We start from the raw sequence: 16,623 nt of genomic DNA on the forward strand, positions 1-16,623 counted from the left end.
CTGCAGCTGCTTTTCAATTCCCTCTGCCCTACTCCCGATTTCTTTTCTATCTCCACCGCAGTTCTTCTTTGGCTCTTCTTGCTGGCTCCCCGGCTCTTCCTGCACGCCTCTCTCCTTTTCAGACGCAGCCTCTGGACTCCGAAACTATTGCTGGCAACTGGCCTTTTACGGTTATTCTACATTGTACCTCTTTCTTTATGTATCTTCCTATTCGTAGAAACAGTTCCCTCACTTGCACATGCTCAGCCTTGACCACTACCCCAGAATTCGGATTGACAGTTCTGACCTTTAAAACAAGTTGTGACTAGGACGAGTGGCTTCCGACCAACCAGCTGCTTAACTGACTGACCTGTCCGTCCCCCCTTACTGCACATGCCCAATAGTTGCCGATCTCGCACGATGCTCCTTGTTGTCCTTTACCCCCAGCGCTGTGATTCTGCAGAGACACGTCCGCACACACTTGGCTCTTTGCCAGCGGCCAGCGGAACTTTTTCTTTTCTTTTTTTCTGAAGAAATCCAAAGTTCTTACTGAGCCGGCTCCGAGTCCGCAGCAGCCGTCGCAGGGCGGAGTGACTTCTCCTTACTCCGAACGGAGATCAGAACTACACAGCAGGGACTGGAGAATTGGCTCTGGTGATACCGTGTTCACTCCCTTCGCCCACCCCCATCCACCCCCGTGGGGAGGAGAACAGTGAACTGCCAGCCTGGACTGGGGAGGGACCGTTCGCACCCTGAGACGGGGGGGGATGGCAAATAATGTAACCGCAGAGATTTTTCTTGACATTCCTGACAGCAAAATAAAAACAAAAATGAAATGGGCTCCCCCGTGACTTTATCGCCCCTGCTCCTGCCACCAGCGAGATGGTTCCATCCAGAGCAGAGCAAGGCACTAAACTCCCAGCTCGTGGGACGAACCATTTCCCTTTGGGAGGAGGAGCTCATGCAGCATAAAATGCCAAAGGTTCAAAACTGACCTGTTTAATTTTTTTCCTCTATATATTTAAATCCAGATGCTTTAAAAGTTTTCTCTTCTCTTTAGTGACAGGGGGAGTATTTACCAAATCAATAGGTTTGAGGATTTTAGTAGGGATCCCTCCCCCCCTTCCAGCTGAGAATGGGCCCTGCCAAAGTGGCAGTTATGGCAGTTGGACAGACCCCTCCCTCAGCCCGTCCTGGTCAGCCCTGGCCTGGGGGGACTTTAATCCCTTCAATCCATGGCAGGGTAGAAGTTAATTGGGTCTGTCTGTCCTGTCTCCATTGGGGCAAGAGAAGCCACCAGTCCTGACTCCTGTTCTAATGGACAACAACCCCCCCAAGGCAGGGCTAGAGCCCAGGAATCGAGATGGTGGAGAAATTTCACTGAAACCGTTTCTGTCAGAAAATCCCATTCAGAGTAAACCAGTTTGTTTCTTGAAATCATAACAAGTGGGATGAAAGTTCTTTGCAAAAATATTTTGTTGCAAAACAAAAGCATCTCCTGTTTGTCACAGTGTGTTAAATTGTCTTATCGCACACAAAGCCCTGGTCTACACTAGAGGTATGTCTACACTACGAAATTAAGTCGAATTTATAGAAGTCGGTTTTTTAGAAATCGGTTTTATATATTCGAGTGTGTGTGTCCCCACAGAAAATGCTCTAAAGTGCATTAAGTGCATTAACTCGGCGGAGCGCTTCCACAGTACTGAGGCAAGCGTCGACTTCCGGAGCGTTGCACTGTGGGTAGCTATCCCACAGTTCCCGCAGTCTCCGCTGCCCATTGGAATTCTGGGTTGAGATCCCAATGCCTGATGGGGCTAAAACATTGTCGCGGGTGGTTCTGGGTACATATCGTCAGCCCCCCGTTCCCTCCCTCCCCCCCCCCCGTGAAAGCAAGGGCAGACAATCATTTCGCGCCTTTTTTCCTGAGTTACCTGTGCAGACGCCATACCACTGCAAGCATGGAGCCCGCTCAGCTCACTTTGGCAATTAGGAGCACATTAACCACCACACGCATGATTCAGCAGTATATGCAGCACCAGAACATGGCAACGCGATACCGGGCGAGGAGGCGACGTCAGCGCGGTCCCGTGAGTGATCAGGACATGGACACAGATTTCTCTGAAAGCATGGGCCCTGACAATGCATGCATCATGGTGCTAATGGGGCAGGTTCATGCTGTGGAACGCCGATTCTGGGCTCGGGAAACAAGCACAGACTGGTGGGACCGCATAGTGTTGCAGGTCTGGGACGATTCCCAGTGGCTGCAAAACTTTCGCATGCGTAAGGGCACTTTCATGGAACTTTTTGACTTGCTTTCCCCTGCCCTGAAGCGCATGAATACCAAGATGAGAGCAGCCCTCACAGTTGAGAAGCGAGTGGCGATAGCCCTGTGGAAGCTTGCAACACCAGACAGCTACCGGTCAGTTGGGAATCAATTTGGAGTGGGCAAATCTACTGTGGGGGCTGCTGTGATGCAAGTAGCCCACGCAATCAAAGATCTGCTGATATCAAGGGTAGTGACCCTGGGAAATGTGCAGGTCATAGTGGATGGCTTTGCTGCAATGGGATTCCCTAACTGTGGTGGGGCTATAGACGGAACCCATATCCCTATATTGGCACCGGAGCACCAAGCCGGCGAGTACATAAACCGCAAGGGGTACTTTTCGATAGTGCTGCAAGCTCTGGTGGATCACAAGGGACGTTTCACCAACATCAACGTGGGATGGCCGGGAAAGGTGCATGATGCTCGCATCTTCAGGAACTCTGGTCTGTTTCAAAAGCTGCAGGAAGGGACTTTATTCCCAGACCAGAAAATAACTGTTGGGGATGTTGAAATGCCTATATGTATCCTTGGGGACCCAGCCTACCCCTTAATGCCATGGCTCATGAAGCCATACACAGGCAGCCTGGACAGTGGTCAGGAGCTGTTCAACTACAGGCTGAGCAAGTGCAGAATGGTGGTAGAATGTGCATTTGGACGTTTAAAGGCGCGCTGGCGCAGTTTACTGACTCGCTTAGACCTCAGCGAAACCAATATTCCCACTGTTATTACTGCTTGCTGTGTGCTCCACAATATCTGTGAGAGTAAGGGGGAGACGTTTATGGCAGGGTGGGTGGTTGAGGCAAATCGCCTGGCTGCTGGTTACGCACAGCCAGACACCAGGGCGGTTAGAAGAGCACAGGAGGGCGCGGTACGCATCAGAGAAGCTTTGAAAACCAGTTTCATGACTGGCCAGGCTACGGTGTGAAAGTTCTGTTTGTTTCTCCTTGATGAACCCCCCCGCCCCTTGGTTCACTCTACTTCCCTGTAAGCTAACCACCCTCCCCTCCTCCCTTTAATCATTGCTTGCAGAGCCAATAAAGTCATTGCTGCTTCACAGTCATGGATTCGTTATTCATTCATCACACAAATAGGGGGATGACTACCAAGGTATCCCAGGAGGGGTGGTGGAGGAGGGAAGGAAAATGCCACACAGCACTTTAAGCACAGCACTTTAAAAGTTTACAACTTTAAAATTTATTGAATGACAGCCTTCTTTTTTTTGGGCAATCCTCTGTGGTGGAGCGGCTGGTTGGCCGGAGGCCCCCCCACCGCGTTCTTGGGCGTCTGGGTGTGGAGGCTATGGAAATTGGGGAGGAGGGCGGTTGGTTACAGAGGGGCTGCAGTGGCAGTCTGTGCTCCAGCTGCCTTTGCTGCAGCTCAACCATACACTGGAGCATACTGGTTTGGTCCTGCAGCAGCCTCAGCATTGAATCCTGCCTCCTCTCATCACGCTGCCGCCACCTTTGAGCTTCAGCCCTGTCTTCAGCCCGCCACTTACTCTCTTCAGCCCGCCACTTACTCTTTTCAGCCCTCCACCTCTCCTCCCGGTCATTTTGTGCTTTCCTGCACTCTGACATTATTTGCCTCCACGCATTCGTCTGTGCTCTGTCAGTGTGGGAGGTCAGCATGAGCTCGGAGAACATTTCATCGCGAGTGCGTTTTTTTTTCTTTCTAAGCTTCACTAGCCTCTGGGAAGGAGAAGATCCTGTGATCATTGAAACACATGCAGCTGGTGGAGAAAAAAAAAGGGACAGCGGTATTTAAAAAGACACATTTTATAAAACAGTCGCTACACTCTTTCAGGGTAAACCTTGCTGTTAACATTACATACATAGCACATGTGCTTTCTTTACAAGGTCGCATTTTGCCTCCTCCCACCGCGTGAACAGATTTTGGTTGAATGCCAGCAAACATACACTGCAATGCTTTGTTCTACAGTGATTCCCCAGTACGTGTTACTGGCCTGGAGTGGTAAAGTGTCCTACCATGAAGGACGAAATAAGGCTGCCCTCCCCAGAAACCTTTTGCAAAGGCAGAACCGCAAATGCCAGGGCAAAGTAATCCTTTCACATGCTTGCTTTTAAACCATGTATAGCATTTTAAAAGGTACACTCACCAGAGGTCCCTTCTCCGCCTGCTGAGTCCAGGAGGCAGCCTTGGGTGGGTTCGGGGGGTACTGGCTCCAGGTCTAGGGTGAGAAACAGTTCCTGGCTGTCGGGAAAACCGGTTTCTCCGCTTGCTTGCTGTGAGCTATCTACAACCTCCTCATCATCATCTTCTTCATCCCCAAAACCTACTTCCGTATTGCCTCCATCTCCATTGAAGGAGTCAAACAACACGGCTGGGGTAGTGGTGGCTGAACCCCCTAAAATGGCATGCAGCTCATCATAGAAGCGGCATGTTTGGGGCTCTGACCCAGAGCGGCTGTTCGCCTCTCTGGTTTTCTGGTAGGCTTGCCTCAGCTCCTTCAGTTTCACGCGGCACTGCTTCGGGTCCCTGTTATGGCCTCTGTCCTTCATGCCCTGGGAGATTTTCAGAAAGGTTTTGGCATTTCGAAAACTGGAACGGAGTTCTGATAGCACGGATTCCTCTCCCCAAACAGCGATCAGATCCCGTACCTCCCGTTCGGTCCAGGCTGGAGCTCTTTTGCGATTCTGGGACTCCATCATGGTCACCTGTGCTGATGAGCTCTGCATGGTCACCTGCAGCTTGCCACGCTGGCCAAACAGGAAATGAGATTCAAAAGTTCGCGGTTCTTTTCCTGTCTACCTGGCCAGTGCATCTGAGTTGAGAGTGCTGTCCAGAGCGGTCATAATGGAGCACTCTGGGATAGCTCCCGGAGGCCAATACCATCGAATTGTGTCCACAGTACCCCAAATTCGAGCCGGCAACGTCGATTTAAGCGCTAATCCACTTGTCAGGGGTGGAGTAAGGAAATCGATTTTAAGAGCCCTTTAAGTCGAAATAAAGGGCTTCATTGTGTGGACGGGTGCAGGTTTAAATCGATTTAACGCTGCTAAATTCGACCTAAAGTCCTAGTGTAGACCAGGGCTAGGAGTTTAGGTCGAATTTAGCAGCGTTAAATCGATGTAAACCTGCACTCATCCACATGATGAAGCCCTTTTTTTCGACTTAAAGGGCTCTTAAAATCGATTTCCTTACTCCACCCCCGACAAAGGGATTAGCGCTGAAATCAGCCTTGCTGGGTCGAATTTGGGGTACCGTGGATGCAATTAGATGGTATTGGCCTCCGGGAGCTATCCCAGAGTGCTCCATTGTGACCGCTCTGGACAGCACTCTCAACTCAGATGCACTGGCCAGGTAGACAGGAAAAGGCCCGCGAACTTTTGAATTTCAGTTTCCTGTTTGGCCAGCGTGGCAAGCTGCGGGTGACCATGCAGAGCTCATCAGCAGAGGTGACCATGATGGAGTCCCAGAATCGCAAAAGAGCTCCAGCATGAACCGAACGGGAGGTACGGGATCTGATCGCTGTATGGGGAGAGGAATCCGTGCTATCAGAACTCCGTTCCAGTTTTCGAAATGCCAAAACCTTTGTCAAAATCTCCCAGGACATGAAGGACAGAGGCCATAACAGGGACCCAAAGCAATGCCGCGTGAAATTAAGGAGCTGAGGCAAGCCTACTAGAAAACCAGAGAGGCAAATGGCCGCTCCGGGTCCGAGCCCCAAATATGCAGCTTCTATGATGAGTTGCATGCCATTTTAGGGGGTTCAGCCATCACTACCCCAGCCGTGTTGTTTGACACCTTCAATGGAGATGGAGACAACACGGAATCAGGTTTTGGGGATGAGGAAGATGATGATCATGAAGTTGTAGATAGCTCACAGCAAGCAAGCGGAGAAACCGGTTTTCCCAACAGCCAAGAACTGTTTCTCACCCTGGACCTGGAGCCAGTACCCCCGAACACACCCAAGGCTGCCTCCTGGACCCGCCAAGTGGAGAAGGGACCTCTGGTGAGTGTACCTTTTAAAATACTATACATGGTTTAAAAGAAAGCATGTTTAATGATTAATTTGCCCTGGCATTTCCGGCTCTCCTGGATGTACTCCCAAAGCCTTTGCAAAAGGTTTCTGGGGAGGGCAGCCTTATTCCGTCCACCATGGTAGGACACTTTACAACACCAGGCCAGCAGCACGTACTCGTGAATCATTGTAGAACAAAGCATTGCAGCGTATGTTTGCTGGCATTCAAACAACATCCGTTCTTTATCTCTCTGTGTTATCCTCAGTAGAGTGATATGATTCATGGTCACCTGGTTGAGATAGGGTGCTTTTCTTAAGGGGACATTCAGAGGTGCCCATTCCTGCTGGTCTGTTTGCCTGTGGCTGAACGGAAATGTTCCCCGCTGTTACACGGACAGGGGGGAAGAGGGGGAGGGGCTAGCCACGTGGTGGGGGGAGGCAAAATACAACCTTGGAACGAAAGCTCATGTGCTATGTATGTAATGTTAACAGCAAGGTTTACTGTGAAAGAATGTACCCATTGTTCTATAAAATGTGTCTTTTTAAATACCACTGTCCCTTTTTTTTTCTTCACCAGCTGCATGTGTTTGAAGGATCACAGGGTCTTCTCCTTCCCAGAGGCTAGTGAAGATTAGAAGGCGAAAAAAACGCAATTGTGATGAAATGTTCTCTGAGCTCATGCTGTACTCCCACACTGACAGAGCACAGACAAATGCGTGGAGGCAGACAATGTCAGAGTGCAGGAAAGCACAAAATGACCGGGAGGAGAAGTGGCGGGCTGAAGAGAGTAAGTGTCGGGCTGAAGAGAGGGCTGAAGCTGAAAGGTGGCGGCAGTGTGATGAGAGGAGGCAGGACTCAATGCTGAGGCTGCTGGAGGATCAAACTAATACGCTCCAGCGTATGGTTGAGCTGCCGGAAAGGCAGCTGGAGCACAGACCGCCGCTACAGCCCCTGTGTAACCAACTGCCCTCCTCCCCAAGTTCCATAGCCTCCACACCCAGACGCCCAAGAACGCGGTGGGGGGGCCTCCGGCCACCCAGCCACTCCACCCCAGAGAATTGCCCAAGCAACAGAAGGCTGGCACTTAATAAGTTTTAAAGTTTTAAACTTTTAAAGTGCTGTGTGGCCTTGTCCTTCCCTCCTCCACCACCCTTCCTGGGCTACCTTTGTAGTTATCCCCCTATTTGTGTGATGAATGAATAAAGAATGCATGAACGTGAAGCAACAATGACTTTATTGCCTCTGCAAGCAGTGATCGAAAGGAGAAGGGCAGGGTGGTTAGCTTACAGGGAAGTAGAGTGAATCAAGGGGCGCGGCGTTTCATCAAGGAGAAACCAACAGAACTTTCACACCGTAGCCTCGCCAGTCATGAAACTGGTTTTCAAAGCTCACCACACCCTCCTGTGCTCTTCTAACCGCCCTGGTGTCTGGCTGCGCGTAACCAGCAGCCAGGCGATTTGCCTCAACCTCCCACCCCGCCATAAACGTCTCCCCCTTACTCTCACAGATATTGTGGAGCGCACAGCAAGCAGTAATAACAGTGGGAATATTGGTTTCGCTGAGGTCTAATCGCTTTTAAACGTCCAAATGCACATTCTACCACCATTCTGCACTTGCTCAGCCTGTAGTTGAACAGCTCCTGACTACTGTCCAGGCTGCCTGTGTATGGCTTCATGTGCCATGTCATTAAGGGGTAGGCTGGGTCCCCAAGGATAACTATAGGCATTTCAACATCCCCAACGGTTATTTTCTGGTCTGGTAAGAAAGTCCCTTCCTGCAGCTTTTGAAACAGACCAGAGTTCCTGAAGATGCGACCGTCATGTACCTTTCCCAGCCATCCCACGTTGATGTTGGTGAAACGTCCCTTGTGATCCACCAGTGCTTGCAGCACTATTGAAAAGTACCCCTTGCGGTTTATGTACTCGCCGGCTTGGTGCTCCGGTGCCAAGATAGGGATATGGGTTCCGTCTATGGCCCCTCCACACTTAGGGAATCCCATTGCAGCAAAACCATCCACTATGACCTGCACATTTCCCAGGGTCACTACCCTTGATATCGGCAGATCTTTGATTGCGTGGGCTACTTGCATCACAGCAGCCCCCACAGTAGATTTGCCCACTCCAAATTGATTCCCGACTGACCGGTAGCTGTCTGGCGTTGCAAGGTTCCACAGGCTATTGCCACTCGATTCTCAACTGTGAGGACTGCTCTCATCTTGGTATTCTTGCACCTCAGGGCAGGGGAAAGCAAGTCACAAAGTTCCATGAAAGTGCCCTTACGCATGCGAAAGTTTTGCAGCCACTGGGAATCGTCCCAGACCTGCAACACTATGCGGTCCCACCAGTCTGTCCTTGTTTCCTGAGGCCGGAACCGGCGTTCCACCGCACAAACCTGCCACATTAGCACCATGATGCCCACATTGCCAGGGCCTGTGTTTTGAGAGAAGTCTGTGTCCATGTCCTCATCACTCACGTCACCATGCTGCCGTCGCCTACTCGCCCGGTTTCGCTTTGCCAGGTTCTGGTGCTGCATATACTGCAGGATAATGTGCGTGGTGTTTAATGTGCTCCTAATTGCCAAAGTGATCTGAGCGAGCTCCATGCTTGCCGTGGTATGGCGTTCGCACAGAAAAAACGTATGGAACGATTGTCTGCCGTTGCTCTGACGGAGGGAGCGGCGACTGACGACATGGCTTACAGGTTTGGCTTACAGGGAATTAAAATCAACAAAGGGGGTGGCTTTACATCAAGGAATATTTCAGGCAGGACTTCACGGAGGGTTCCAATAAGAAATGGTGCACCTCAGTAATTGTTCTTATTGGAACAAGCAGGTTTGTCTGGCCTCTGATTGATACATGGCTAGATTTACCTTGCTGCACCTTCTCTGTGAGTGACTGCAGTGTGACCCAGAGGAATGAGTCCCCTAGACGGAGGGGGATGCGGGGGAAGCAAATGAGTACAAAACAAATCTGGTCTATTTCTATCTTTTACTTCTGCACCTTCTCTGTGAGTGACTGCAGTGTGACCTAGAGGAATGAGTCCCCTAGATGGGGGGAGAGGGTGGAGCAAATGAGTACAAAACAAATTTGGTCTATTTCTTGTCTTTTTCTTGTTTTGATCCACTCCATCTATCTTTTACATCTTTAGCTGGCAGCAGACGGTGCAGGACTGCAAGCCATCCACATCTCATGGCTGCCCGGCAGAAGATGGTACAATAGGACTGCTAGCCATCCTCATCTCTTGCCTGCCCGGCATAAGATGATGCAATAGGACTGCTAGCAATCTGAATCACCTGCCTGCTCACCATAAGATGATTCAATAGGACTGACTGCAGGACTAAAGAGAATGACCTGGTTGAGTCACTCCAAATTTAGTCCCTGCACCCATGTTTGCCCAGGCGCTCCTGATCGACATCACAGAGACGACCAGGAGCACCTCGGACACGACGATGATGGCTACCAGTCCTATTGCACCGTCTGCTGCCACAAGGCAATGGGTTGCTGCTGCTGTGTAGCAATGCAGTACCGCATCTGCCAGCACCCAGGAGACATACGCTGATCGTGAGCTGAGCAGGCTCCATGCTTGCCATGGTATGGCGTCTGCACAGGTAACTCAGGAAAAAAGGCGCGAAACGATTGTCTGCCATTGCTTTCACAGAGGGAGGGAGGGAGGGAGGGCCTGATCACATGTACCCAGAACCACCTGCGACAATGTTTTTTACCCCATCAGGCATTGGGATCTCAACCCAGAATTCCAATGGGCAGCGGAGACTGCGGGAACTGTGGGATAGCTACCCACAGTGCAACACTCTGGAAGTTGACGCTAGCCTCGGTACGGTGGAAGTACTCCGCCGAGTTAATGCACTTAATGCACTTAGAGCATTTTCTGTGGGGACACACACACTCGAATATATAAAAACGATTTCTAAAAAACCGACTTCTATAAATTTGACCTAATTTCATAGTGTAGATACACCCAAAGAGGAGACACTTAGATCTCGAAAATTAGATAAAATGCTTCAGTCTGAGCTAACTAGTAGCTGCTCTTAACAATTTTAAAAAAATACAAATAAAATAGAATATTTCAGCTATTCTATGATGTCATAATCTGATCTGAGTGAACGTGATAGGACACCTCATATTATGCTCTACTCCTAGTGACACTCTCCAAAGAAACCCCATCCTTCACCCACCGTGAGGTAGGTAGGAGCAGATCATTATTATCCCTACTTGAAAGAGGGAGAAGCTAAGGCTGAGAAAGGAGAATTGACTTGTCTTAGGTCACACAGCCAGTCAGCGGCAGAGTTGGGAATAGGACCCAAGAGCCCTGATTTTCAAACTAACCATCGGATCTTGAATTTCATACATTGAATGACCTGAATAAAGTGCTCTCAAATGAGCTCCAGACCAACAATACTAGACAGGAATTATTCAGCAAGTATTTTAGGAGAACTGGAATGTTAGAGAGAATCATGAACTGCTCAGAGACAATTAATGCAGAGAAGAAGCAAAATTCGTCCAACATATGACTGGTCATGACTTATTTACTTGGTCTTAAAAGAGAACAACAAGGACCTGAGTCTCCTCCCTGTCAATAACCCACTGCTCAGCCAATCAGGGTAGAGACTGAGGACGGGAGGCTGAGGGTTCTCACCAGACAGCCCAAAGGATGGCCCAGGTCACTGGTGGGGATCACTGCCCGAGCACTATTTCAGCCCCACATTTGTGGGGGGACCTCTCACAATGGGAGCTGCAGAGCACTCCCCCGCGACACACACACCTCCTGGTGTTGGGAGGGGAACAGGAGAAAGGACAAAAGAAGCAAGAGAAGAAGAGAAAGGAGGGAGGGATGGAGGAGAAGGTGAAACAAAAAGGACAAACCCTAATGTCCCCAGTGATTCTAAGGGACAAAATTTTAGGTGTGGAATAAAATTCTGCCTCCTTAAACTCGTGTTTTCCACGCCTAGAATTCAACTATCACCAGAGGGATCAGACTGAGCAGGTTTCAAACTTCGAGGAGGCTCTTACCTTCTAAACAGGGATGTCTGTTTTCTACTCAAATCAGTAAAAGGAAAGAAGAAAACTCGAAAGAGGTTCCTCCTCGCGCTCACATACTCTAATACTCTCTCAGTCCTCAAAGAGAGACCTCGAGAAGGAGACTTGCTGAAGCAAAGACACACGGGTCTCCGAGGTTTCCCTGGCCCCTCGCCCCTGTCCTGCCTGGCTGATGTCAGCATCTCTCTGTGAGGTCACCACCTCCCCACCACCTTGAACCAATAGTCTGAGGTCCTGTAAAAGGCCTTTGTGATGTCACTGCCATACCCCTCCCTTGCTGTGCTCATGTCCTGCCACTGGCCAGGCACTTTGGAGGTTTGAGCTACTCCCTGTGGATCACCCCACTCAATGAGTGTTCATTCTAGGAAGAAGCCGGCTAGACAGTAAAACATCAGATGCTGCTGCCAATGCTCCACTCAGTTTTTCAGAAATGAGGAGACTTTGTGGCCAGAAGAGACCATTAGAGCATCTAATCTGACCCCCTGCGTATCACAGGCCTCCTGTATGACACAATAGCTGCTTGTTGGGCAAACACATTCCAGAAAGGCATCTAGTCTTCATTAAATGACATCAAGAGATGGAGAATCCACCACTTTCCTTGGTAGCTTGTTCCTGTGGTGAATCATCCTCGCTGTTGGGTCTTGTTTTGCCTTTCTCTGCTAGATTAAAGAGTCCTTTAACACCCAATATTTTCTCTCCATTGAGACACTTCAACGAAGTCACCTTTCAATCTTCTTTTGATAAGCTGACCAGGTTGAGCTCTTTCAATAGCTCACGAGAAGGCATTTTTCTCCAGCCCGCAGAACATTTGGTGGCTCTTTGCTGCCCCAGCTCCAATTTCACAACATCTTTTTCAAATGAGGACACCAAAGCTGGATACAGTATTCCGATATCAGTCTCACTGATGCTGTGTCACCTCCCGTGACGTTATTGACATAATTTGTAACTCTGTTGATCACTGTTGCGACCACTGTTATAAATTTGCAGTCAATATAAAGGTTGTCGTGTAAAGGAGTCCATGGAGAGGTTATGACTGGCTGATTCTAATTATGCTATCTTTTTCTTTTACTGGGGTATTGGTTTTCATAACCATTCATCCCCATAACGAGTGGCACTGGCGGTGATACTGGGAAACTGCAGTGTCCAAGGGAATTGCTTGTGTGACTTGTGGTTAGCCAGTGGGGTAAAACTGAAGTATTCTCTGTTTGGCCAGTTTGGTTTGCCTTAGATGTGGAAAAACCCACATCTAAGGCAAACCAGCTTTCGGCTCTAACTGCCCTGCTTGAAGCAATTTGTCCTGAATTGGCACTCTCATTTGGGTCTTGCCAGAACCAGCATCATTACAGCTCCCTGTCCTACTCACGGCTCTGCCCCTATGTCTGATGATGGCTTTAGCCCTGTTCACCACAGCATCACACTGGGAGCTCATCTTGAGTGGCTTCTCCACTCTGGCCCCTAAATCCTTTTCAGAGTCACTGCTTTCCTGGATACATGTCCCCATTGTGTAGGTGTGGCCGGCATGCCTTGTTGCTAGGTGTAGGACCTTGCATTTGGCTCTGGTCAAACTTGTTTTCTTTGAATGGGGCCAGCTTGCCGAACAAGCCAGATCGCTCTGTATCACTGCTCTCTCCTCATCAGTAATTACCACTCCACCAGTATTTTGTCACCCACCAATCTTATCAGCAGTGATTATATGTTTTCTCCCAATTCACTGATAAAAAATATTTTTAAAAATTAGTCCTTGAGAGCTTCTTCAGACTCTTAGTACCCAGGACCTGCTCCCCACAGCACAGTGAAAAAAGGTCGTCCTGCCCTGCTGGTACAAAGGAGAGAAGAACAGAAGGAAGGCAGGATCTCTTCCTCAGCAACTACCTGAAGGTCCGTCTCCCTGAGGGAAGGGAGGACTTGCTCCTGTTGCACCAGGGTGTGGTGTTCTGTCCCATCTAGTGGCGCCGAGACCACATAGAGAGAGAATTAAAGGAGTCTGCTCCATAGCCTTAGCTAATAGCCAGTTGGCTTTTAGCTCATGCTGTAGAGGCTCATGCACTAAGCTCCCAGGCTTGATCCTGCCCACTGACGACCAGGGTGTATCAGTGTTATAAGTGGGGGGGTTGTGACATTATTGACATGAACTATGACCATATAGATAATTGCTGCAACCAAGGTCCTATAGTTGCACCAAATCTTGTACGAAGGAGGTCATGTGAGGTGTCTATGAAAAGGCTGTAATTCGCTGGTTATGATTATGCTGTCTGTATGTGTGTATCCTTCTTGCGTTTGAAGTTATGAGTCTTGGCTATGTACTTGTATCTCAATGTGTTTGATTCTAAGTAGCGTTAGTGAAGCATTTGGTCAGTTTCTTGAGAAAGCAATTTTCAGATTAAGTGCCCAATCAAGAATCACTTAACTCACAACTGACCTTGAAAGACTCCAATCCACGTATGAGAAGCCTTCCTGGAACGTTCAAGATAGCATGTGAGCAATGGCTGCTCCACCTGTAAAGAATGGAGTCATGCATGGACATGTGACTTGCCCATGTGACTCCAAACTCCACCTTGCTGCTGTGATTTTCCACAGTAAGAACAAAAGGGTCCTTCCACATGGCAGAGGATATAAAAGGCCCTGGAAACCCCTCCATTTTGTCTTCAATCCTGCTTCTTACCTCCTGAGGAGCTTTGCTACAAACTGAAGCTCTGAACAATGGACTGAATGACCCATCCAAATCTGTGCATGTACTCCAGAGACTTGATTTGTGACTGCAGTTTATTCCATCACTGCTACAAACCTGAACCAAGAACTTTGCCATTGCTGTATGTAATTGATTCCTTTAACAATTTTAACTCTCATCTCTATTTATTTCCTTTTATGAATAAACCTTTAGATTTTAGATGCTAAAGGATTTGCAACAGCGTGATTTGTGGGTAAGATCTGACTTGTCTATTGACCTGGATCTGGGGCTTGGTCCTTTGAGAGAACCTTTTTTCTTTTACTGGGGTATTGGTTTTCATAACCATTCATCCCCATAAGGAGTGGTGCTGGTGGTGATACAAGGGAACTGGAATATCTGAGGGAATTGTTTGTATGACTTCCAATTAGCCAGTGGGGTAAAACCAAAGTCCTTTCTGTATGGCTGGTTTGGCGTGCTTTAATAGTAAAGTACACCCAGCCTTGGGCTGTGACTGCCCTGCTCCAAGCAATTTGTCCTGAATTGATACTCTCAGTAGTATCCCACCAGAGGCCGCATCGTTACAGGGGTCGTCCAGGATTACAACTGAGCTTCAGAGACTTCCCAGGACGCGCTTCCTCAGCCAGGGGAAGTATGTAACCCACACACCTTCTGGGTGCAGTGGTGTGTCCCAGCTAGTGGCACCAAGACCACTTAGAGGGAGAGATAAAACAAGTCTTCTCTACAGCCTTCGCTAACAGCCAGGTGGCTTTTAGTTCATGCTGTAGAGCCCCATGCACTAAGCTCCAGAGGTCCCCGGTTCAATCCCACCCACTGACGACTGGGATCTGTCAGCCTTACACAGGCAGCTGCCACCCGAAGAAGGAGAGAGCTGCCATGCCATGCCTGGCTGTGAAGAGGTGCCATGTAGTGAGTTGACACCCTTCAGAGCTTCCTATGATAAACTGCGAACTTCCGACAATAGCAGGGTGGTAGGAAGTGTCACCCCCTTGTGTTGCCCTCAGAGTGGCCTGGGTCAGAGCCCAGTGGGAGGCCCTGGGCTCCCCCACCATCTGCCGCACCCTTCCCCCCCGAAGCGCTGAAACCCCTAACCACTAGGCAACATCCCCATGAGTGAAGGCCATGACGAGGAATCCATCTTTGAAAGTTTGCAGAGGATGCGGGAGTAGAAAGGGGAGAGAGGATGAGGGTGGCTCTTGGGGAGAGGGAGGGAGCCTTATGGGAATCTCTTGTTTACCATCATCAACCCAATGATCAGACCATTGACACCTAGAATCTTCCCTGACATGTTGTAATTGATTGGATCTAGATTTTAAAATGGTCACCACATTTGCAGACGGAGAACTGTCAGCGAGTTGAGTGGAAGGCCATTGCAAGCTCAGCTAATTATGCAATGTGGCTTATGCCCCATCGAACAAGCTCCTTAAACAATAGGTCCCAATTTTCATTCACATTGTTCTGTTTAGTGTTTTTCTCCAAAACACTTTCACTAATCATTTTGGTCAGCTTTGGAAAGTTAGCCCTTTCAGTGCACCCAATATAAATATTGGTGGTTGGGACTGCCCTCTATTGGTCATAAGAACAGCCATATTGGATCAGACCAATAGTCCAGTCAGCCCAGAATCCTATCCTCCCACAGTGGCCAATGCCAGGTGCCCCAGAGGGAATCAACAGAACAGGTAACCATCAAGCAATCCATCCCCTGTCACACATTGCCAGTTTCCAGCAAACAGAGGCTAGGGACACTTCAGGAGCATGGTTTTGTATCTCTGCCCATCCTGGCTAATAGCCAATGATGGACCTATCCTCCATGAACTTATCTAGTTCTTTGTTGAACCCTGTTATAGTCTTGGCCCTCACAACATCTTCTGGCAAAGAGTTTCCCCAGGTTGACTGTGTGTTGTGTGAAGAAATACTTCCTTTTGTTTGTTTTAAGACTGCTGCCTATTCATTTCATTTGGTGACCCCTAGTTCCTGTGTTATGAGGAGGAGTAAATAACACTTCCTTATTTACGTTCTTCATAGCCGTCATCATTTTATAGACCTCTACCCTATCCCCCCTTAGTCATCTCTTTTCCAAGCTGAAAACTCCCCCAGTTTTATTAATCTCACCTCATACGGAAGCTGTTCCACACCCCTAATCATTTTGATTGCCCTTTTCTGGACCTTTTCCAATTCCAATATATGTTTTTGAGATGCGGGGACCAGCTCCAGTATTCAAGATGTGGGCATACCATGGATTTATAGAGAGGCAATATTTCATTTCTGTCTTGCTATCTATCCCTTTCCTAATCACTTCCTGACATTTTGTTCGCTTTTTTATTGCCGATGCACATTGAGTGGATGTTTTCAGACAACTATCCACAATGACTCCAAGATCCCTTTCTTAAGGTGTAAGAACTAATTTAGACCCCATTATTTTAGATGTAGAGTTGGGATCATGTTTTTCAATGTGCATTACTTTCCATTTATCAACGTTGAATTTCATCTGCCTTTTTGTTGCCCAGTCACTCAATTTGGTGAGATTCCTTTGTCACACTTTGCACTCTCTTTTGGACTTCACTAACTGGAGTTGGTTTGTATCATCTACAAATGTTGCC

The sequence above is a fragment of the Caretta caretta genome, chromosome 6 (assembly GCF_965140235.1).
Source record: "Caretta caretta isolate rCarCar2 chromosome 6, rCarCar1.hap1, whole genome shotgun sequence".
NCBI classification, from domain to species: Eukaryota; Metazoa; Chordata; order Testudines; family Cheloniidae; genus Caretta; species Caretta caretta.